This window comes from Hippocampus zosterae, chromosome 1 (assembly GCF_025434085.1).
Source record: "Hippocampus zosterae strain Florida chromosome 1, ASM2543408v3, whole genome shotgun sequence".
NCBI classification, from domain to species: domain Eukaryota; kingdom Metazoa; phylum Chordata; class Actinopteri; order Syngnathiformes; family Syngnathidae; genus Hippocampus; species Hippocampus zosterae.
In genome coordinates, this window is record NC_067451.1 from 17,101,563 (window position 1) to 17,126,562 (window position 25,000).

The 25,000-nt window shown below is 40.8% G+C and overlaps 1 protein-coding gene across 1 annotated transcript in view; it reads right to left on the reverse strand.

Moving 5' to 3' along the window:
• lingo2 (leucine rich repeat and Ig domain containing 2) overlaps positions 1 to 5,783 on the reverse strand; it is a 210,572-nt gene extending 204,789 nt beyond the window's left edge. The window contains exon 1 of the mRNA XM_052064755.1: positions 5,303 to 5,783. The gene's annotated coding sequence lies outside the window, so the exon portion shown is untranslated. The remainder of the gene's footprint in view (positions 1 to 5,302) is intronic.
• Positions 5,784 to 25,000: the final 19,217 nt, after the last annotated feature.

The following is a 25,000-nucleotide window of genomic DNA, read 5'->3' on the forward strand; positions in this document are numbered from 1 at the left end:
GTGGAGTGACGCGTGCTACCTGTTACTGTATACGGCTAGAACTACCGCGTTTTCTCGCGATAGTGGTACAGTATCGCGATAGCTACACTTCGAAAACCACTAGTTTACAATGTTCATTGCTTACGGCCTGTTCTATTAAGCGGAGATCTGTTCTACTAAGCGGAGTATCTTTATAGGAAATTGCATTAGGCAAATCCGTTCCAGAGCCTTTTGCTCTATTAAGCGGATTACTCTAGTAACCGGTGCTCTATTAAGCGGAGTGCACTGTACCAGCTACCAGGCCCATGTCTCACAGAGCCAGCCTGGTGGCCCACGCACCCTTTTTCATTCCTCACAGCAGACCCTCCAGCCTACCCACTGACAAAAAAAAAAAAAACATTGCTACTTGGAGCAGTGAGCGCACTTCCACTGGATGCATGGTGGGTACTTAGCAATGCAGGCCCCATCTACTGTAGTTCATTGCAGCTGGGCTCAGAGCCGGAAGTCCAAAGTGCTTATGCCATAAAGCCATGTTTGGTGTGAGTCAACGTAGAAATAAATCTTTTTTTGTTTGTTTGTTTGTTTTTGGTCAGAACATTATATGTTTGGCTGAAAAACAAGATCATTCTCCCACCATTTTAGGATGATGAAAAATGTATGGCATTTATATTTTTCAAGACATGGATTTGATATTTTTATGATTTTATACTACCATCTGAAATTAATGTACATTGTTATCATTTTAAAAATAATGTAGTGTTTATGTGGTGGAAAAAAAAAGAATATGCATTCAATAGCGCAGGGAAATTTGATACCTCTAGCTCGTATCTGAACAACATGAATAAAGGAACCTAAACTAGTACTGTCTACTACTTTAGCTTGGATGGAATATGTGAATACCCAATTTCAATGTATTAAAATGTATTGTATGTTAAACAGTTAGCTACTTTGATATTACCAATACATTCAAATACAGTGAAACTCCTCTACAATGAAACCTACATGGGTGAAAGTACCTCCTAGTGTGAAAAAATGTTCATGCATGAAAGCCATTCCCACCTTTCTGCTCCCCCTCCAACGAAAAGTCCCCTGTTCCGTTATACAAAATATTTTTCTCTGCTCTTGCATTGCAACGAGATTCACTACAATGAAAACAAGCCTTCCGCAAAAGTCTAATCCAACCTCAGCATGCCACAGCGACCTCTTTCGTTCGGAAACGGCAACAGCAACCACCACACTCACACATGCGCAGTAGTACAGGAAGCATTTGTTTGAGACGCAGCACGAACGTTGCATTGCTAAAATGGCGACAAAACGGAACTTTGCATACCAAAGAGTTAAGAAAAGAAAGTCTTTACCTCTTGAAGACAGGATAAAGGTAATAAAAATGAATGATGGAGGAAGCAAAATAAAAGACATTATGCAAGGAATTGATGGAAGTAAAAGTAATGCTGATCGTAAATTTCACAATTTCTTTCCCTCTTTTTCTTTCTACGCTGGCTATATGAAGTGTCAAATAAGTGTATACTCATACTTAACCACTATTGGAATACAATTAAAAAGTACACATATACATTTTTTGCGTGTGTTCGTGTTTATGTCTGAGATAAAATTTGCTGAATGAAAAGTTTCCTGTTGTGAAAAATTTCTTGCTGCAAACATGATTTTGTTGTAGAGGAATTGCACTGTATAGTCAAGTCAAGTCAACAGTATTGTATAGTGTCCATTGGCACCACCATTGGTGCTGGATCTTCCATTGTGCTTTGTCCGATATTACCATTACCCAGGCAAACGGCCATTCCTGCTAATTTGACTAAATCCAGCACCAAGCAAACACATATTGGCATGTTTCTATATCGCTAATACTAATGAACAGCCTGTGATGAGTGAGTGAGCACGTCTCATAAACGACACATCTGTTAGAGCATATTGCGGCGGTGGTCTCGTGGGGGCCCGTTCAAAAGTGGTGAGACTGCGTGCAAATTTTTCTGCATCCGTTTCCAGCCGACCCAACAGAGTCAATTGCAATTAAACACACCGCCGTCTCAAATATGTTGGAATGATTGGAAGCAATGATGCTACATATGCTGAGATCACATGTGTAAGACCCCTGTCGAGGTTTGACGTGATACGTTATCAGTCCTAACTGTAGCCAAAGGTCTTCAAAGGGAGACCCCCCCCCCAATCCCCCCTCCCAAAAAAACAAGAATTTGAAATCCATTCTTTGTTTCTGTCGTCTCTAAAAAAAAAAAAATCCTCTCCCCATGTCCTTGGACGAGTTAAAAATAGTGTTGTCCTTTGGAGTGAAGTGGAGTGACTTGTTATTGACAGTGCCCTCCAAGTTGAATAGCATCAATATATTAATAGCACATACAGTACCTGCGATTCAAGTGACAAATAGGTGGCAGGTTAAATTGTATTGGTGGTGAATTCAACTGATCTATTTTGCTTCAGAGTTCCAACTGTGCAGTAAAGTACTTCCTGTATACTTTTGTTGCTTCTCTATTTAACAAAGACAGATTTAATGTGGGAGATGTTCATGTTTTTATGAATGTTGAAATGGTACCCAGAATTTCATTGCAACAAAAAAGTTGGAAATGTCTGTATTGTAAATTGTCACTTGGGATGAAAACAAAAACAAACTTAAAAGGTTCTGCTACAACACTTGGCCTTGACCTTGACCATTTGGTACGTAGAAAGGGTTTCAACCAGTACATTGTAGTCCTATGGGGTACATTAGTGTAGACGACTCTTTCCCGATATTTTAGCAATCAGCCATTAAAATCACAACAGAGTTGGCGCACCCCGTCTAACAAAACATTGTTTTCACTCAAACAAATCTAGAATTAAAATAGTTACAAATGGCTAGTATGTTCGAAAAATAATGTTCCGGACTCTCAGGGGTCTGCAAAATAATTTGCAATACATTAAGATACTACAAAAAAAGAATTAATAATAATAGTAACATCAACAAAGCAAAGTTCCCAAGTTAAAGTGTCTTACTAAGTACAAAAAAGTCCAATGTGATTGAGATATGACACGTAAATCAGTGGTCCCCAACCACTGGTCCATGGCCCGGTACCAGTCTCCAGGGCATTTGTACCAGGTTGCACAGATAGATTCAACATTTAATTTATTTATTTTAACAGAGCATTTACATCACCATCGGAAATCGACACCAGCACCTCCGGGTAGTTTCGAATTGGGATTATAAATCAGCCCGAATATAAACTACATCCTGCACAGACTCAAGACGTCCTTTGCTGAGTGTAGGCCCAGTCCATAACCAATTGCAAACTTTCTGACACTGAGCAGCAACATTTCATTCCACAATGCTTTGGTCTTCAGGTTTCATTGTACCCTGTTGTAGATTTTAGACTCCCCATGCCAGCCAAAGCCCCACAATATTACCGAGACCAGAATTTCTTACACTGGGAAACACATTTCCCTCCAGATGGCCTTTCTGGTTTTTCAGTGCGATCAAATCCTGCCCAGACTCAAGACACCACAGGCATGGCTTAGTGTCAGATTCTGATGGTATGATAACCTTCAGAAGAAATATTACAGTTTCAGTATCACAGGATTGCAAATGCATTGCAAAAATTTAGTATGTTTTGGGATAAATAACTTGTTAACAGCGAGGGTGTTGCCAATGCTAATTCGCTGTGAGCAAGTCACCAGTAGGTAGTTAACCCCTTGAGACGTGCTAGCTCTCGCAGCTGGTTGTTTCACTTTAAGAAATGTTATACCACTGGATATATTAACGTGACTTTGGATTAGTCTCAGGAGGGGTCATGTTGTGTCACTTTGCCTGCACTGATGACTTAACTTTAAAAAATAATAATAAATGAATGCCTTTGATGGAAAATTTAAGCGGTTTCATTTTACCCTACTCAAATTCAAGGCACCACATGTTGACAGACCTACAACATAACCAAGATCGGGCTGTCTGACATTAGCGAGCGCATCTTACCCCAGAAAGTCTTGATACGTCTTGAGGTGTCATGTCAATGTCTTCAAATTCAAGATACCTTGTGGTGATGCAGAAGAAGCTCACGTCATGAGTAACATTACTCGGTACGTAGTGTTCAAAATACTGTGTGGGTGTATCCTTCTTTACCAGTGACTGCAATATCACAAAACCCCACAGGGACTGGTTATAGACCAACATTACATTTTTTAATCTCACACACCTCTGAGGGTACCCCACAATTTGGGACACCCCTGGAGACCGTACCCTAAGGGACACCTATAAAACAACATTTTATCTGCCGCCATGGCAAGATTCATCACAAGTAAAACACAAAATAAATCCTGTCATTCAATGTGCATGAAAAGATGCCGTCAACAGCGTGAATAATGCACGGACCCATACCCATCCGTCCATCCAGTGAGTCAGTGGCTACATAATTATCTTCTACAAAAAAAAATAAATAAATCTGAAAAATGGCCGCCTTTTGTCCGTGGGTATTGAGGATAAACACACGCACACACACACAAATTCAGTCTTATCTCTGTAATGAAATACATATAACACATTTTGTGTGTGTGGATTTAATTGCACCAGAGTACTCAATAAAACATTAAAAGCAGAGGGGTAGGGGGATCAGCCTCTCACCCACGCAGACACCAGTTACACCAAACTCGCCCTCCACTCGAATATGGCCAGATACGTGGGCTATGCGAATAGAACATTTGAGTGCATCTATGCAGTCGGACTGCTTTGCAGTGGTCACTTGAGCCACCTATCGGCTTGTCACCAACTTCTCAGCATCCACTGCACAGGGGAAATACTTCTTATACACCTTTTTTTGCTACACGTTCTACCACAAAAGGGCACATTCAATAGTTACTGGGTAGGTTAGTATCCCGTCTTTTTAAATATTTCACAAGAGTTCACCCACCTCAACAGGATCCACATGAATATTTTAGAGGGGGGGGTCCGATTTTTTTTTTTTTACCCTTCACCTGCTTGTCTGGTGGTGACGGAAACAGATATGAAGCGTTTAACTTTTTAAGGGGGTCAAACAACATTCAAAAAAGGGGCAGCAACGGCAGAAGCCTGAAAGTGGAGACATGAAAGCAAGTCACAATGAGTAGTCTGTGATGGTGGGCTTGAACATGCATGCACCATCTCATTAGGGGGTGGTGGTGGATGGCAATTCCATGCGCTTTGGTTCAAACTCAATTATACCAATCACCCAATTATACGTGCACAAGTATGCAGATAAGTCACCTCCCAAAATGGATGAGTGGGGAGCTAAGCAGACATTCGGATGTCAACGTATTTTAACTTTGCGCAAATGATGCGTTTAATGCTTACCTCGCAACAGCAGGGGAAAATGATCCTCCCCCAAGTCTCTCTCACCCCGACTCAATCAGAATCCGATTTGAATGTGATTGGCGCGACACACGCCTAATCCGTGTGAAAGGCAGGATTGTGAGGAATGTGTCCGTCTATAATTCCTCCACCTGGACGGTGAACATCTCCACAAGGGCTCCTCGTCGCCTTCGTCGCGGCTCTGGCAAAGAAGGCGAAAAAAAGAAGAAAGAGAAAAAAACTGCACAGGGTAGTGGTGGTGCACAGGAGTGGAAACTTTCAAGCAGCTCAAGCCCAGACAAGAGGAAGGAACGGCAGACTATTCCTCTCGGTCGGGTGTCCTCCCATCGTCGATTGATTTTGGCCGCTCGCACGTCTCCTCCACTAGGCGCCACCTGCTCTCCGGAACATCGTCTCATGCAGGATGGAAGCTGAGCCAGCAGCGGAATTGAGAGACTCACTCTCTCTCTCGCTTTCTCTCTCCGTCCTCCCACACGCCTCCTCCTCCTCCTCCTCCTCCTCCTCCCTGCACCTTTCCTTCCCTCGCTCCTCCCGATCTTCATCATAGTTCCCTCTCACTTCAGCACTTTCTCACACATTCACACTCATCCACGAGGCATGCTTCAAGCTTAATGGCTTCAAAGGGCGCCATTTAAATGAGTTGCCAACTATACTAAAATTATTCAATACATTCTCTGCAAAATTGAGAAACTCTGGTACACTGTACCACTGTGTACCGGCCTACTTAAAATCAGGCTGATTCTCAAAGTGGGGTACTAGTCGTATGTGCTTGCAAATTAATCACTGCTGAAAGTACAGTTTAGTTGACAGGTGTCCAACTCAAGCCCTGGGGGACCAGATCCGGCCAACATCATCATTTCCTGTGGCCCACAATGGTAAATAATGTATGTGGAGTACATGATTCTTGCAAATTACCTTAATTTCTAAAAACAGTGATATTATAGATATTGCAAGTATTTTTTGTTCATAATCCCTGCTTTTAGAAGAGATTAAAATACATCTGAACAACAAACAAACAACAAACAATTATTTACTGATTCCTGATTTTGAAACCAGTTATCCATCAATGTGTTGTGCATACAGTATGTGATAATACAATGTAGTATACAGATTCACAGTCATAACGGACCTCCAGGGAAAACCGTAACTACGAAAATGACACCCCTGTTTTGGTCATGATTGCGGTTGGCCTATTTTGAGAGCCAAGCAATTTTTTAGGCTGAACTTGGTATAAAATGTTTGAGAACCAGTTGATGATATTTATGTTTGAATTTGGGAGTTATGTTGTTGTTGATTCACAGAATAAAACTAATTTAATTTAATTTAAAATTGATTTTGCTGACAGAAGGAATTTGTAGGCGACAAAAAACATCGTTTGCAACCATCAAAATTGGTGCTGAACATCTGGTGAATGTCTGTGACTTTGACACAAAAAAAAAATCCAAATCTGCTGTTTTCGCAAACACTTGTAAACACTCAGTGGGCTGAAGGCTGAAGGGAAACTGGAATACCTGCCACCAAGCCAAATAATGGGGGTACCAAACCTCCCTTTTCACCAGATCTTGCATTGTATCTCAGAGTAACAAAGCATCTTGAGTGTATCCTAAATCCCCACTGTTTCACAGATAACCTGCCCAGAAGTGTGACTCAAAGACGTGAAGCTCAATTAGATGTGATGTCTCCAGGAAAGACTCCCCTCCCCTTTGCCTCCTACCCACCACGCGACATCCCATCGAAGCTATGCAAGCTACATTCATTTGTTTGTACAGAGTACAAGACTGCACCCTATTTGTCATGCATGGAAGCCATGTGACAACAAGCCTCTCTATTTTCCTGCTGTGAATAAATAGCACAGCAAAAGTCACGCAATTACTGCATCTAACCAAACACAGACCTCACACTAACAATCACATTGGATGAAATGTGGTGTCGAATTTTCTGGATTTTTACTCTTTATTGTTTAATTACTTTACAATGTAATGTAAAAGTTGAGACTTAGAATGTTGAACTTCTCACACAACACTCATACACCAGAGATGTGTTCCTCGAGCCGGGCCTTGGCTTCGAGGACCGAGGGGCGGTCCTTGGTCATTGGCCTTGGCCTCGGAGTCAGGTCCTTGGTCCTTGGCCTTGGAGTCAAGTCTTTGGCCTTGGCCTTGGATTGCCTGTCCTCGGACACATGGAAGGATCAGAGCCTCGAATCCCTAGTCCAAGGACCGCTAAAATCACGAAGGAATCTAATAAATTCCATCGAACGAAACCCATATTGGTGGATTAACTCTGTCGCTTTAAGAGGGGCGGGTCTGCCATTGACAGGGGACAGCGCAACGTGTAAAGAGCGGCATCACAGTTAGTTTCAATCACGGTTCGTTCCATTTGCGATCGGCAGTTTAAATAGCGTGTAAAGCCTTTCTGTAACAGTGGTGTCTTTTATTTAGACATTTTTGCACAGCCGTCACGTTTGTGCGGTTGCACTACAATGTTTGTTTGAACCAAGTAATTTGCGTTACAGCTGGAGTCAATAATGTCGGCATTTCACTTTTGGGTTTGGCCGTTGGGATTGGGAGTCCTTTTGCCTGATTCCAGTTATGTTTGCTGATTGCTTTCTCATGTTTGGAATAATGCATATTGATAATACATAGTTTAAAATCATGGTTGATTTAATTATTTATTATTATTGTAATGTTGAAGGCATTAATTAATGTAGTATTAGTGGTCATGGTAATAATAGTTGTACTCAGAGAATGTTTAGAGATTCAGCCATCTCGTTACCTCTGCGTCCCGCGTCCGAGACGCATAATTTTCCCACGGAACGCACAATTCCAAACAATGTGCGTTTTTGGGACGCAAGGAAATTTCTCAGTCAAAAAAAAAACAAACAAACTAAAAAACTACGGCAAGCCTGAGGATTTCACAGTAACAATCGTTACCGGTAGCGTGTCGTTTTGTGGAGTCATTTTCATGGTACCGAAAAATTGTTTAACTATAAAAGTTGACTTGAGTTGACTGTGTGATCAACCCGATTTCACTGCGCCTGTATGTGTGTTTGTGATGTGGTGTGGTGTGTGAGTGTGTTTCTTCTAGTTTACTTTCGTTTTGTTTTGTTTTCAGTGTTGGGGGTGGGGGGGGGGGGCACAACAGATTACGTTATGTGCGCATGCGGGTTGTTATTTTAGTCCGCAAACTGAGGAATCGCGCGGATGAAAGTTTGAGATGGCGGCCAAAAAAACTCACTACTAATTACGATATTTAAGAAATGGGAGTGCTTGTCTGATTTTTCGTATGAATCGTCCAAAAGGCATATCACTAAACTCATCTGTGATGTATGGACAGAACGCGAGAGCGAAATACGACGAGGCAAATTGGTCATTTAGATTTGTAGGCTAATCGCTGTGAAAAATATTATGAAACAGTATTGGTTATTCTGTAATTTACTGGTTGTAGCATGGTAACTTTATGAATAAAACATTTGTCACAAGGTGTAGTAATGCTAATGTTAACTGTTGGTTGAACTCATGATGACGTGTGTTAAATTCTTTTGTCAAATTGATAATAGATTACACATGCATCGTCTTGGGAAGAGGATGTCAAGCCACATCAATACTTACCTGTATTAATGATTACCAGTGAATTAATCTTTGCAGTGTGAGATTAGAAAAAATACTCTGATGATGCCACATGAGTACACCAGCTTTTGATCCATTTATTTTTTGGAATAGAACTGGAGTACACAAGTACTGCTGATGTAATGTTCATTGTTAATGCATAGTTTTCAAACATTCACCCTTGAAACATTATACTTTTGAGTGTCGGAATTCTTGATTGTCAATATCAGTCAAAATAGAAAAATGGGTTCCCATAATGAAAGTTTACAGACCCCAGCATTTGTATCGTGGTTTCCCATTGGGTAATCCGACGGAACCGAAAAACAGTTACCATTAATTTCCGAAATCCTCAGGCCTGCTACTGAATTATTTAAATGTTTGCAGCATTTGTTTATCATTGTATTTATATGTTGTTGTTTGTGTTATTATCATATGCAATTGAATAAGTAGACCCTTTCAGAATTCGAAATTTGGGACTCTCTCAATCCATAATAGCACTCATACTTTTCCTGATCAGCGAGTCCCTGGGACTTGCTGCCGACAAACTGTAAAATTATCACTGAGAGATTACCGCTTTTTCTGAACTCAGTGATTGACTTCTATGCGAAGTCATTTCTCAACTTGTGTTCCGTGCCATGTCATGCCTGTTGAGTGTTGATTTACTTCATATTAAGAAACTACTGCACTAAAACATTGATTCATAAATGGATATCACATGCTTTTATTTTTGTTTTTCTCAGTATAAATAACACGTACCCTGACTGTTCTACTCTTTGAATAAAAACACTTCATTCAAGCGTTAAGGAGTGCAAAGGGTTATGATGGAGGGGTGTTGCAAATCTTGAGGACCTGCCAAGTGGTATGATAGCATTGTTTCATACATGTCCTCGGCTAGGCCTCAGTTTCAAAATCAATCCTTGGTCCTTGGCCTCGGCCTCGGAGGCAAGTCCTTGGTCGTTGGCCTTCGCCTTGGAAAATTTCTCAAGTCCTTGGCCTTGGCCTTGCCCCGGAAAAATTTCCAAGTCCTTGGCCTTGGCCTTGTAGTCAAGTCTTTGGCCTTGGACACAACACTGTCGTACACACACATGTGCGAGCGAGCGAGCATGCATGCAAGCATGCACACACACACAAAATAGAAACACTAAATAATGTACGACAAGCACAAAAAATTCAGTACAACACTCACACCAAACACACATGACAATCTGTATACAAACCAACCACGTAGAAACTAAACAAAAAAACATGTTCACATGCATACACACAACTATAAGGCACAACCACACAGTAAAAAAATAAACCACAAAGAAACACAGCCACCAACACACAAATACACACACAACTATGAAAACACATTCAAACACTCTCCAAAAATGCAACACAAAGACACCACAATCAAAATACACAACTCGACCACACAAATGCAAACAACTACACAAGCACACATGGAAATACATACACAACTAAACCTAAAAAAAAAATTCCAAAACTACCAACAAACATGGGTAATATATATTCTTTACACTATGTCAAAAATGAACATCACTGTGGCTTAAAAAGAAGTTTTGACTGGCCTCATCGACTGCTTGAAAAGAGCTGGGATAGGCTCAAGCACACTCACGACCCTGGTGAAGATAAGCAGTTTGGAACATGGATGGATACTGCCTCAAAGTGGCAAAGGCATGGACGGGAGAAGGAGCTGAACAATGTTCATTGAATTCAAGCAAAACAATGGGCAATAAATAAATAAATAAATAAATAAATAAATAAATAAATAACTCTATTTAATTTTGTCATTACTGCTAATTTCTTTATCAACACCAATTTACTTTGTCGTGCCAAGGATGTCCTGACTCATAATTGTATTTTTTCCAAGGTCGGAAAACACACAGTATTCTCCCAAGCAGTTAAAGTCAAGTCAAGTCAAGTCAACAGTATTTATAGAGCACTTTCAAACAGCCATTGCTGCATACAAAGTGCTGTACATGGAGCAATTTAACATACACAATAAACAGTAAGACGAATCGGTAATAAAGGCGGTGGAAAGCACCAAGCAGTAAAATCAAGAACAAATCTAAGTCATGCTGAGTCGAACGCCAAAGAATACAAGTGAGTTTTGAGGAGGGCTTTAAAGATGGGCAGCGAGGAGGCTTGCCGAATGTTCAGTGGGAGGTCATTCCAGAGAGAGGGACCAGCAACAGAAAAGGCTCGATCCCCTCCGAGCCTCAGTTTAGTTCTTGGTACTTCTAACAAAGTCTGGTCCACAGACCTGAGGCGCCGGGCAGGTGTGTAGGGGCGGATGAGCTCAGAGAGGTAAGGTGGCGCGAGATTATTCAGAGATTTGAAAACAAAGAGGAGGATCTTGAAAATAACTCTAAAATGAATGGGGAGCCAGTGAAGGGATGCCAGAGAAGGAGTTATGTGCTCCCTCTTACGAGTACCAGTTAAGAGGCGAGCAGCGGCATTCTGGACCAGCTGAAGGCGCTTAATGGAGGACTGGCTGACTCCAAAGTACAAGGCATTGCAGTAATCCAGCCGGGATGTGACAAAGGCAGGAATTACTGTCTCAAAGTGTTCATGTGAGAGGAGAGGTTTTATTTTGGCTAGCTGTCTAAGGTGAAAGAAGCTTGATTTAACAATGGCACCAATTTGCCGATCGAGTTTGAAATCATTGTCCAGTTTAAGGCCCAAGTAAAGGATTCAAAGGAAGAGTCCAATCCTCTTTTTTTGTTTGTTTGTTTGTTTATTGAACATAAAACATATACAGTAATAATTTGACAGAAAATAAGGTAGATAAAAAAGTAAAAAGAAAGAAATCAGTCTTTATTTATTATTATTAGTTATTATGTTCAAGGGAGTAGGATGAAGTAAAAAACGTATCTAGTCGTACCCCGTTATGTGTTTATATCTACTAAATCATTTTTATATCAATCAGAAAAGAAAAAGTAAGAAGAAGTCTCCATTATACTTTACCCTTAACCGTGATATTTTTACAACTTTTGGTTTATATCGGGATTATATACATCCTCACCCTGGCACTCTTGTGTCAATTTTCTCTTGGATATTTCAATACCTTTCTCTATTTATCAACTTAGTTCTGATTTATCATTATATTTAATGTTTAGAACTTTTTAACTCTGATTGATGTAGGTTGTTTGTACTATTTTTTTGAATTTGTTTTTGAACTCAGCAAGCGATTTACTCATTTTTAGGTCCGTTTCGAGATTATTCCACAGATTAACACCTTTGCTAGATACACTTCTTTGCTTGATGTTTGTTCTTGTTTTGAGTTTTTTGAATAAGTTGGTACCTCTTAATTCATAGTTGCTTTCTCGAATTTCGAAAAACATCTGAATGTTTTGGCAGAGCAGGTTATTGTGTGCTTTGTACATTAATTGGGCGATTTTAAAGTCAACCAGGTCATAAAATTTCAGCGTATTTAATTTGATAAATAGTGGATTTGTGGGTTCCGTATATTTTGATCTATTAATAATTCTAATTGCTTTTTTTGTAGTTTGAGAATAGGGAGTGTGTTTGTTTTGCAGGCATTTCCCCATATTTCCACACAGTAGGTCATATATGGTAATAATAATGAAGTGTATAATGTGTACAAAGATCTCTTATTTAGCACTTCCTTGGTTTTGTAGAGGATCCCTACGGTCCTGGCTATTTTTCTTTTTACGTTATCTATATGTGGTTTCCAACATAGTTTTGAGTCTATTACTAATCCGAGAAACTTGGTTTCATACGCTCTCTCTATTTCAATTGAGTTTACCATAGTTTTAGCTTGGTGTTTGATTGGTCTTGTGCCAAAAACAATTAACTTCGATTTTTTCAGGTTAAGTTACAATTTATTTCTGTCGAACCAGTTTTTTAATTTGTTTAATTCGTTTTCTACGGTTGTCAGGAGCTGTTTCAGATTTATTCCAGAACAGTAGAAAGTTGTATCATCAGCAAATAGGACACATTTAAATAGTTTTGAGACCTTGCAGATATAATTTATATATAAGATGAATAGTTTTGGACCAAGCACTGACCCCTGAGGAACTCCGTGAGTGATTTTCAGTTGATTCGTTTTTTTATTGTTGAGTTGCACTTACTGATATCTGTTTTCTAGATAACTTTTTATCCATTTATTTATAAGCTGGTGTAGCTTATAAATGGATAAATTCTAATGCCATATCTTTCTTTCTAATGCCATATCTTTTTTCAATAATATACTGTGATCTATTGTGTCAAAAGCTTTTTTTAGATCTAGGAAAACCCCAACAGTAAATTCTTTGTTGTCTATATTAGTGGCTATTGGTTCCACAAACTCCCATTGAGGTGGTCCGTTTTTCCCTGAAGCCATATTGATTCTCACTTAACAGCGCATGCTTTTGTATAAAGCTATCAAGTCTGTGAGAAAATAGTTTTTCGAATATTTTTGAAAATTGTGGTAGTAGTGATATTGGTCTATAATTTGTAAACAGATGTCTTTCTCCACTTTTATAGATTGGAATAACTTTAGCAATTTTCATTTTTGATGGAAAGATACCAGCTTTGAATGACACAAAGTCGCACTACATATTCGATAATCTGCTTGATTATTTTCATATGTATATTAAAACAATCAGTTGAATTTTTATTTTTAAAAGTTTTTATAATATTTGATACTTCTTCTTGTTTTACTGCAGTAAGGAACATCGTGGAGGATTTTTTTTCCACATATCTATCTATTTCAAACAAGTTTGTTGGATCAGGAATTTGTTTTGCTAGGTTACTGCCGATGTTGACAAAATACTCATTAAATTCAGTTGCTATTTCTGCAGTTTTTTCCAAAATAGTATTTTTGCCTTTGATAAAATACTCTGGATAATCCATTTTTTAGGACTATTTCTGATTACTTGGTTAAGTATTTTCCATATTTCTTGTGTGTTACCTTTATTCTGCTCTAATAGTGCATTATAATGATCTCTTTTACTGGTTCTTATAATATTTACTAGTTTATTTTTATAGGTCTTGTATTTTTTTTCTGCTTCTTCAGTTCTGAATTTTAAACACAATTTATATAAATGATATAATATATAAAAAGAGAGGGATTACCTGCTAAAGCTGTTTCCCCCGCGACCCGGCCCCGGATTAGCGGTAGATGATGGATGTATGGATGGATTTATATAAATTGTTTTTCTTTTTACATGCGTTTTCTATGCCTTTCGTTATCCATGGCTTACTTGGGTCTTTATACTTTTTGGAGATTTTAGTTAATGGAAAATTCGTTTCGTTCGTTCGTCTTCCTAACCGCTTGATCCTCACTAGGGTCGCGGGGGGTGCTGGAGCCTATCCCAGCTGTCTCCGGGCAGAAGGCGGGGGACACCCTGAATCGGTTGCCAGCCAATCGCAGGGCACACAGAAACGAACAACCATTCGCACTCTCACTCACACCTAGGGACAATTTAGAGAGTGTTCAAACAGCCTGCCATGCATATTTTTGGAATGTGGGAGGAAACCGGAGCACCCGGAGAAAACCCACGCAAGCCCGGGGAGAACATGCAAACTCCACACAGGGAGGCCGGAGCTGGAATCAAACCCGGTACCTCTGCACTGTGAAGCCGACGTGCTAACCACTGGACTACCGGGCCGCCCTTATTGGAAAATGTTTATCATATAAGGAGATTATGGTAGACTGAAATACTTCAAACGCTGTATTTGGGTCTTCGTTTGAGTAGACCTCGGTCAAGTTTTGTTTTTCTAGGTCTTGCTTAAAGGCATCGTTGGAACGTTGGGTTCTTAGTCTTATTTCTGTTATACGAGTTGTTGATTTAGCTTTTCTATCGAAATAATTATGAAAAACTGCAAAAACAGGTAGGTGGTCACTTATGTCATTAGTGAGAAGTCCACTTTCCATTTTATGATCAATCTTATTTATAAATATGTTATCTATTAATGTGGCTGTGTCAACTGTTATTCTGCTAGGTTTCAGGATTACTGGGAAAAAGCTGTTTTTTCCCTCACGCTCCCTCACGCTTGCCGGCTGGCTGGTGGTCAGTGGTCAGTAGGTGGTGGTGCTGGTGGTCAGTAGGGTTGGAAGTCATCAAAGGGTTGGAAGGGTCATCAAAGGATTCGAAGTCCATGTTTTTTGGTATGTGAATTTCCTGCTTCAGTAGGGTCAGAGTTTTTATTGTCGGGTGGTGAACTCTTGGTGAACTCTAAAAGAATAATGTCTGTACTGTAGTGGCTGCCAGCCATTCTCCGCTTCAGCCATCTAAAAACAGCTAAAATGCCAGTAAAAAAATTAAACGGGAGAAAATCACTGCCTCTGATCGTAATTGAGGCATTGGCACATTTGCGCTGGTTCTGCAAAGCTGATGTGTGTCGCGTATTTTCGGACCCAAAACACATACAACAATCACGGCGTCGATTCCATCCGCCAGATTCGCCTCCGTCGAAGCATTCAAGCGCAGAGGTTAATCACACAGCGACATTCAGTTGCCAGTCATCAAGTCAACGGGCCCGGCTGGCCCCGTGTTGTCGGCAGCATGGTGCCACCGGGTGCCACAGCTTGTCCAACACCATGCACTCATCAGTACGGTGCACATTTCAATGAAGGTTTAATGAATATGCATGTCCAACTCGCACGGAAACCTTCTTGGGCGTGTACTTCTTTTTATAGATAAGGGTTTGTTTACCGTATTTTCATGACCAAAAGGCACCATTAAAAGTGTTACAATTTCTCCAAAACGGTATATCTGTATAGACAGATTTACAGAAAAGCCTCCATGCTATTTTTGTTTTGTTTTTTGGGATGCCGAAATGAACTGCTTTCGAAAGTGAAGAGGACAAAGCAAACAGCAATGGCTGAACAAAATAGAATAAATGAAAACACTTTGCAGGAAATGCAGTAGTATAGCTTTTAGCTACCAAAACAGGCAGCGGTAGGAGTTGAGAGTGAACAGGACAAAGCTAAACACAGTGAGTAAGAAAAGAGGATGCATATTCTTATTGCTTTGTGCTGCTGAAATGGGCCATTTTAAAAATTAAACATGGGCAGTGCTAAAATGGGTAAGCACAACAGTATTAATTAATGGATGATAGTAGTTGAATGGGACAAAGCAAACAATGGTGAAACAAAATGATCCTGGCAAGGAAGTAAGATGTACTCATGTTTATAATTGAACACATATCTTAGTACTTCTAGCTGCGTCTATGGGATGCTGTGAAAATGTAAAGTCAACCGAAAGAAACACAGGCGAGCCAAACAGTCGAGAACAAGGTTGGTGACCGCATGCACATTGTCACAGGGATCCGAACGCTTTTAGTTGCTTAAAGATGCTGCGGTGAAATTGAAAGAGGACAAGACGAATTCTAACAGCAATGGGTGAAGAAAACAGCTTTTGATAAGATCAGTCAGCACTCATATCGAATATCCTCACAGAAAAGCTTGCATTCTTTTGGAGGGGCTGCCCAAATGGACAGCTGTTGAAATTAAAAGTTGACTGGACAAAGTTAACAAAGAAAGCAGTCTTGATGAGAAAAGTAATGATGCCTATCATATCACAGGACATTTTTTTTTTTGCTGCCTAAATAAGGTTCCATTGAAACTGAAAGTCAACCAGAAAGAATCTTAGATAAGATCAGTCTGAAGTGTCTCTGGAATTTCAGTGCGCTGCACCGCCTAAATGTGCTGCAGAAATTGCCAACACCGCTTCCATGCAAAATGTTGCCGATGTATAAGAGTGCCGCCCCCAGCGCCCCATTCACTTAATTGAATCAAAAATTGTGGTTATGCTGATAGTAGGAATAGTAACAGTAACCCTTGTTTAAGTACAAGCATGTAACTGCAAAAGTGCTCCATTCAAATGTAAATATGCGAAGCATTCATTTATTCAATGGTAATACCTTGATTGAAGGAATCCCAACCTCGTGTTATTATTAATCTTCAGGGAGCAGAAAAGGAGGGTGGAAGATGCTGCTGACCCACAGCTAGCTGTACACGGACCTGATCACCACAGCTCGTCGGCCGAAGTGTTGCTGTACTTGTTTGTTGTGGAAAGGGTCCTAATAGAACATGGTGCCTCTGTTTTTTTTGTTGTTGTTTTTTTAAATGGTGCCGTTGTTAAATCCAGCTTCTTTCACCTTAGACAGCTGGCCAAAATAAAACCTCTCCTCTCACATGAACACTTTGAGACAGTAATTCATGCCTTTGTCACATCCCAGCTCCATTACTGCAATGCCCTTTACTTTGGAGTCAGCCAGTCCTCCATTAAGCGCCTTCAGCTGGTCCAAAATGCCGCTGCTCGCCTCTTGACTGGTACTCGTAAGCGGGAGCACGCAACTCCTACTCTGGCATCCCTTCACTCGCTCCCCATACGTTTTAGAGTTATTTTCAAGATCCTCTTATTTGTTTTCAAATCTCTGAATAATCTCGCATCACCTTACCTCTCTGAGCTCATCGGCCCCTACACACCGCGCCTCAGGTCTGCGGACCAGACGTTATTAGAAGTACCGAGAACTAAACTGAGCCTCAGAGGGGATCGAGCCTTTTCTGTTGCTGGTCCCTCTCTCTGGAACACTGAACATTCAGCAAGCCTCCTCGCTGCCCATCTTCAAAACCCTCCTCAAAACTCACTTGTATTCTTTGGCATTCGACTCAGCATGACTTAGATTTGTTCTTTGTTTTACTGTTTGTTGCTTTCTACCGTCTTTATTACCGATTTGTCTTACTGTTTATTGTGCATGTTAAATTGCTCCATGTACAGCACTTTGTATGCTGCGATGGCTGTTTGAAAGTGCTCTATAAATACTGTTGACTTGACTTAAATAGCTGCTGATCATCAAATAAACAGAATATTAATCAAACCTAGGGCGGCACGGGCCTGTGTGGGTTTTCTCCGGGTACTCCGATTTACTCCCACATTCCAAAAACATGTGTGGCAGGCTGATTGAACACTCTAAATTGTCCATAGGTGTTAGTGCGAATGGTTGTTCGTTTCTGTGTGCCCTGCGATTGGCTGGCAACCAATTCAGGGTGTCCCCCGCCTAATGCCCGAAGACAGCTGGGATAGGCTCCAGCACCCCCCACGACCCTAGTGAGGATCAAGCGGCTCGGAAGATGAATGAATTAATGAAATCAAACCTCTTTGGCTCATTACCTTTGCATAAAACGCACTTACTGTTTGCTGTTACATTGTGCTGTTGACTTGTCAATTTCTATACCAGCCAATTTTAAGCAGTTACAAGTGCCAAGGTACACGTGACATGAAACATGTCATCAGTAGTCCAGAATTTTGATTCTCTGTTAGCTTTATCGTGTTTTCTATTGGTTTGTACTGCAGCTAAAAATTGGTAAAAAAAATAAAAAATAAAACCTGATTCCTGCGATATGACACCTATTGTCACTCATCTTGTTATCAAAGACTATTTTGTTTTATTTTATCAATCCCGTCAGCATTGTTGTGTTCTTTTTCTGTCTCTCCAGCAGCCCTTTTAGGTGGATGAAAGCAGCAATATTCTTGAGTTACTGTATGTGTCATCATTCATCTGATTGTCAGCAAAGACCGGTTTATTTATAGTGTTACCTTTGTCCCGTTTACTTTTAATTGTGTGCTGTGCCCTAAACACTTTCAGCAGCCCCTTTAAGTGGATAAAAGAAGATTCCTGTGACACTATTCCTCACTGATCTTTTATCAGTGAGGACATCACTGATGTTTTGTTCACATATTGTTCGCTTTGTCCGGTTTACCATCAGTTATTACAGCAGCCACTTTAGGGAGCTATATTCTTGTGATACATGATGCCGCGTCACTTGCTTTTGAAGATAGTTTTGTTGAACCTGTGTTAGATTTTTTAGTTTTTTTACTTTCAATTACAACAGCACCTCATTTAAGCAGTGAAAAACAGTAAGATTCCTCAAAGTCTCAAAGATAATTTAGTTTGCCAATTGCAATTACCTCAGTCCTGCTCTTTTTTGTTTGTTTGTTTATTTTTTTGTCCTGTTCACTTTCAATTCCAACAACAGCCTGCTTCAGCAGCTAACACAGGCCACACATTTTATGCATGAAATTGTACAAAAAGCCTACGATCGATCAAAAAAATCATGCTATTTATTTTTGTCAGTAACGGTCACGTCTCTTTTGCACACCATAAACTCATACAAAGCCACACAATTGAATTGGTTACTTCAAAAGGTTGAAGCACTAACTGAGTCAAACCCAAAGACACTACCAGCCCCCTGGAGTTAAGTGAAATGATGTATCGCCACCCCCATCGATCAACAGCTCAATTGACATCCTTTCACGTTAAGGAAGAACTAATTAGAAGGACGCAGCTCATTGCGCCTCATTAAAATAAACATCAGGATGACACCCAACACATTCTCAATGTTAACCCAGAGGCATCGAGGACACATTTGGCTAGAGGAGGAAACTGGGTTTCTTTAACAAATTCCAATGGCAATTTAAAAAAGTAGGCTCTCTTTAAGATAAGTTCAAGTTCCAGAGTGGCATTTCCTGCCCATGTTTTTCACCAAAAATGTGGCGGATTATTATTTGTAACTTAAGAAAAATTATGCAAATATGCTAAGTCTACAGTCAGAGTGTGGCAATCACGTTTGGCAGTTGAAGCAAATAAATAAGAGCTTCAGGCAGAGCTTCTAGCTTCCCCTTCTCGGGTTTGATTAGCTCATTCTACTTAATTACTGCCAAATGTGCTATGTTGATATGATCAATTGCAACAAAAAAAAAAAAAAAAGACTGAAAAACATTCATGCCATCAGTAAGTTTACTTATTTGGGGGGGGGGGGATGCCCTGCGATTGGCTGGCAACTGGTTCAGGGTGTCCCTCGCCTGCTGCCCGAAGACCAGCACACCCCCTGCCCCCGCCTCCCCGCGACCCATGGGAGGATAAAGCGTATTGGAAAATGGATGGATGGATGATATACAGTACTACATTCTCATATGTTTATACTTTCAATGTCCATAGCACCTTGTTCAGGCAGTTAAAGCCACTAAATCTCAGTGACATTATACACATTGTCACTTTTAATAACCTGATCACAAAAGATTTTGTTCCTCTACTGTGGTTACCTTTGTCCTCTTTACCTTTGACAGCAGCCACTTAATTTTTTTCTAATTATCTGTTGGACAAATACTGTATATATATTTTTCAATCTGGTGCACAAAGACTAATCACAATTTATTGGCAAGAATCACCTACGAGGAGGGCTCACGATGTATTTCGGAACACTACACTGTAGTGTGTACTGCCGTGAAGATGCCATGCAACCCCCCCGCACCCCCCCCCCCCAAAAAAAAGGTAGCTTATTCAAACCCTGACCCAGAGGAGCGACAGAGGAGCGTTTGCATCCAAGGAGCCCACTGGCAAGAGCAAAACGCCACATATATTTTCTGTCTCCCTAATACAAGTCCCCCAAACACTCATTAGAATGATCCGTCGTAAGGGCCTTCGAAAGCCATTACAAAAAGAAGAGCTTTTAGAATGCGTCTAACTGCATCGGCCCCTGTGGCAAGGTCCCGCATTCTTACCAAGCTGTCCGTCAAGCATCCCTGTGTGGACATTTTCACTACACACGGACATCATCCGTGACCCCCCCCCCCACCCCCCACACTCCCTCCTTGGCTCCCGGCAGAGGATGTCTCTTATTTGCAAAGTAAATACGAGTCCTTTTGGGGGCACTTGCATTCATAAACAATCCCGTCATTCTTCTTGGGCTCATTTGTTGTGTTGCTTCTTGGATGCAAAAGACGCAACGATATATTGTCAACCCTGATAAAAGATACAGCACACAAGTGGAATGGAAGCAGGGAGAGGAGCTCACATGATGATAGGAAAACTAGAAACCAATGAAGAACAATAAAATCTGGACATCTGACCTAGAGCGTAGGCATAGGTGGTGTAACACAATTTTGATGGATTTTATCAAGATGCAGTGTCAGAGTTATACCGGGACAAGTTTAAACAAAAGAACTCAACTCAGGGAAGTTTGTTGGTGCAGCTGACGGGAGCAGATTTCCGAGGGCGAACGACAGGCAGTTGCTCCGCGATCACACTCAAAGTTCCTCGTGTCCTCGTTGGTCTTTTATTTAAATATGCAAATTACAAGAAAAACACTGCCCCCAATATTTGCATACCACGCCCCCAGTCCAGCCCCTCGGTCGTAGATGTGATTAACCTTTGTCAAGCTTTGAACCACAGTTACTCTAACACCTTTATGTCTGGTCCCCCATGAATAAACAAGTCACAGACTTCGCAAATGACAAATGTTCGCCTGGGCCGAGACCAGTTTCCAGACCGTCTTTTGATGTTCTAAAACATTTCTTTCCTAAACTGTTTACTCCCAAGCTGTAGGGCTTCAAAGAGCGCTCGGGTCCGACACCCTTGCGCACAGACATTTGGGGGCGCTAAATACACAAACACGTCTAGATAGGCCCAAATTAAATGAAACTTTAAACACGATATCATTCTGTTCATAGATTCCTCGAACATACAGGCAGCGGGATTGTGTGGTGGACATAATCATATTTCATTCAGAAGTATGACAACAGCATTCATCAATCCCTCTGAATCATAGTTGAAATCAATTCATTGAATACATTATTACTACCACCTTTCATATATATTTTTTAAATTATCCCAACAGCACATGATTGGAATGCAAGGAGTATTTGTGGAAAGCGGTCTCCAGTGGCTAATTTTAAATCATCTGCAAATAGACATCTTGCAGTTCCTTATAAATGAACTTTTTGTGTTTTGATCTCCTCCATGGACTGCATTGAATACCTTGATGCTTCCACCATGTACATTGTGCACTTCTGTTGTGATGAGAGGAGCCATTTCCAATGGCCGGGAAGTTTGTCAATTGTATTCACTCTTACAATGGTGCACTTTCGAAAATACTAGAAGAAAAGAAACTCCACCCATGTGCACAGTCACATCATGCTTTGCACGAGAATTACGCTGGGCATAAACATAGGGCCCTATGTGGCTTTTCAGGCATGGCTTCTTGGGACTTTTTGTGGGGCTAGTCAAAACTGAGTTGCCAACCAAATTTAATGTTGCTAGGGAAAACTAGCTTGGAAAAGTTTGCCTTTTAAAGTACATTCGAAATGTACATAATAAACCCTAAATGGCTGCTTTGAAAAAAAGAAAAAAAGACAGACTTCCCATGTCTTTTCAGGTATGGATTCTTGGGAAATTTTTGTGGGTCTAGTCTTGATGGTCATGCTTATCTAATTTAATGTGGCTAAGGAAAACTGACTGGAAATGTCCAAAATTTGCACAGAATTGATATACTGTATAGTGCACTCCATTTATCATTTTAATCACATGAGCTTTTTCATCTGTTGGACGATGATTTTTTTGGGGGGTGGGTGGGGGGCAGACAGGAGAAATTTACTGATGGAAGTGATGACAGAATCACGGTAAATAATATGAATGACTGACAATTTCAGTTTGGTTCCACTTGAAATAATGATGCGTGCCAAGGCCTCGGATAAATGATGGACCGACAACATTTTGTATCATGCCGACCTTTGTAAAAGTGAGCCTTTGAATTAAAATGTTAGATTTTTTGTATATTCTCAGCCATGGCTTCCTGAGATTTTTATTTTTTATTATTATTTTTTTTTTTTTTGGTGGGTCTCTTCATGATAGACATTCCCAATGGATTGCATGTTCGAAGAGTTAAAACTGGCTTCGGGAGCATATATTTCCTCTGGGCGGTAAAGAGTCAATTTTCACCTCTTTTTCTTTCAAATGAAACCCAAAAAGCAAAGCTGCAAACTGATGTTTTGAATCCTACCAGTGACCAATTGACGATGAGAAAACATGTACAAATAAGCCCCAAATTATACCATGGGTCATGTTTTGAGTTGGAGTCAAATTTGAATTAGATGAAAGTGGCAGTTGACACCCACTATTCCACGCAGCCCAGAGGACTGGAGTGGAAGAGAAGTACAGTTGTGCAGTGTGCAGCAAAGTGACTTATTCAAATTGTGCGATATTTAAGTCGTCCTCCCACCTCATCGCTCAGTCAACATGACCTCTCCTCGATCCCCCGAATTAACCACCTGACAGCGTTTGGTACGACCTGGCCTCATCCTGGCTTTTTCTGCAACAATATATAATTATCTCACAAACCTTGAAAGAACTTCTCCTGCCCCCACTTGCAAAGATGCCGCCTGAAGAATCCTGCTCCACTGTCAGCAATCGCTGACTAAATGCTTTGTGTTGACTCGGCGCGCTGGTGCTTTGGTGCTCTGACTACGTTTCCCCGATTAGAGTCCATCTTCAGAGATAATAAAAAGAACACAGTGCAGCAGCTATTAGGAATTTTGCATCGAACGATCCACACAACTGGGCTCACTTTTCACAGCTCTCTGTGGGCACTTTGAGTCTCAATATTGCCAACCTGGAGCGTAACACCAAAAATCACTGTCTTGTGCACTTCGTCACGTGAAAGGCAGTACAGTTCGCATTGGGTACACGAAGAGGACAAAATGGAAAACTGATTTTCTTTTTTTTTTTTTTTTTTTTATGAAACAAAAACTGCTAATCACGTAAAAGACCTTTAATATATTAAGAACTTGCAAAAACAAACGTTTGACTTTTTTACGGGGAAATGAATGGATCATTTTAGGAAATGAACTTATGTAACAATTTGAGCAGTCTGAGCTAAATGTTTAATAATATATACATTCATTCATTCATCTTCCGAGCCGCTTGATCCTCACTAGGGTCTTGGGGGGTGCCGGAGCCTATCCCAGCTGTCTTCGGGCAGTAGGCGGGGGACACCCTGAATCGGTTGCCAGCCAATCACAGGGCACACAGAAACGAACAACCATTCGCACTCACACTCACACCTAGGGACAATTTAGAGTGTTCAATCAGCCTGCCACGCATGTTTTTGGAATGTGGGAGGAAACCGGAGCACCCGGAGAAAACCCACACAGGGCCGGGGAGAACATGCAAACTCCACACAGGGAGGCCGGAGCTGGAATCGAACCAAGTACTGTGAAGCCGACGTGCTAACCACTGGACTACCGGGCCGCCCATAATATATACAGTAAACTAAATATTGTATGTATTATAACTAAATATATAATAATATAGGCGGCCCGGTAGTCCAGTGGTTAGCACGTCGGCTTCACAGTGCAGAGGTACCGAGTTCGATTCCAGCTCCGGCCTCCCTGTGTGGAGTTTGCATGTTCTCCCCGGGCCTGCGTGGGTTTTCTCCGGGTGCTCCGGTTTCCTCCCACATTCCAAAAACATGCGTGGCAGGCTGATTGAACACTCTGAAATTGTCCCTAGGTGTGAGTGTGAGTGCGGATGGTTGTTCGTTTCTGTGTGCCCTGCGATTGGCTGGCAACCGATTCAGGGTGTCCCCCGCCCACTGCCCGAAGACAGCTGGGATAGGCTCCAGCACCCCCCGCGACCCTAGTGAGGATCAAGCGGTACGGAAGATGTATGAATGAGTGAATGTATGAATGAATATAATAATATACAACACCTTAAAACTTTTCTTTCTGGAAAAGAACAGCATCAATAGATTGTCTTCTTTTAAGGAAATCGATGAGACAGACAAGTTTAATAGCAACATTTAATCCTGTCCGAACTAAATATTCAGAACAGGTTAATCTTTTTTTTTTTTTTTTAATGCAATATCGGTAGTTTGTCTTCGCTTTTGGAAATGAACAGTGGAGACAATTGCAACAGTCAGAAAAGCGTATTTGGGAAAACGGCATCTGCATGACTTATTGCTTGAGCTCCATTTGACAGCCATCTTGGCTTGTTCTTCATTCTAAATCAATCGGGTGATTTTCTGATGAAAAGAAGTCACTTCAGAAAAAGCGATCTTACAAATTATTAGGATTTCTCTTTAGATGATTTAGAGACTTCATTGATCCTGGAAGAAATATACTTCAGTCAGAGGTAATTTACTAAAAAAAAACACACAAACAAAAAACAATCAGATGAACCAATATGTCTGAACAGTTACATTAGGCTATTGCAATGACTTAAAGCTGCTGAAGATCAGAGTCATGATAGGAAGGCTGAGTTGTAATATACTGCATACATT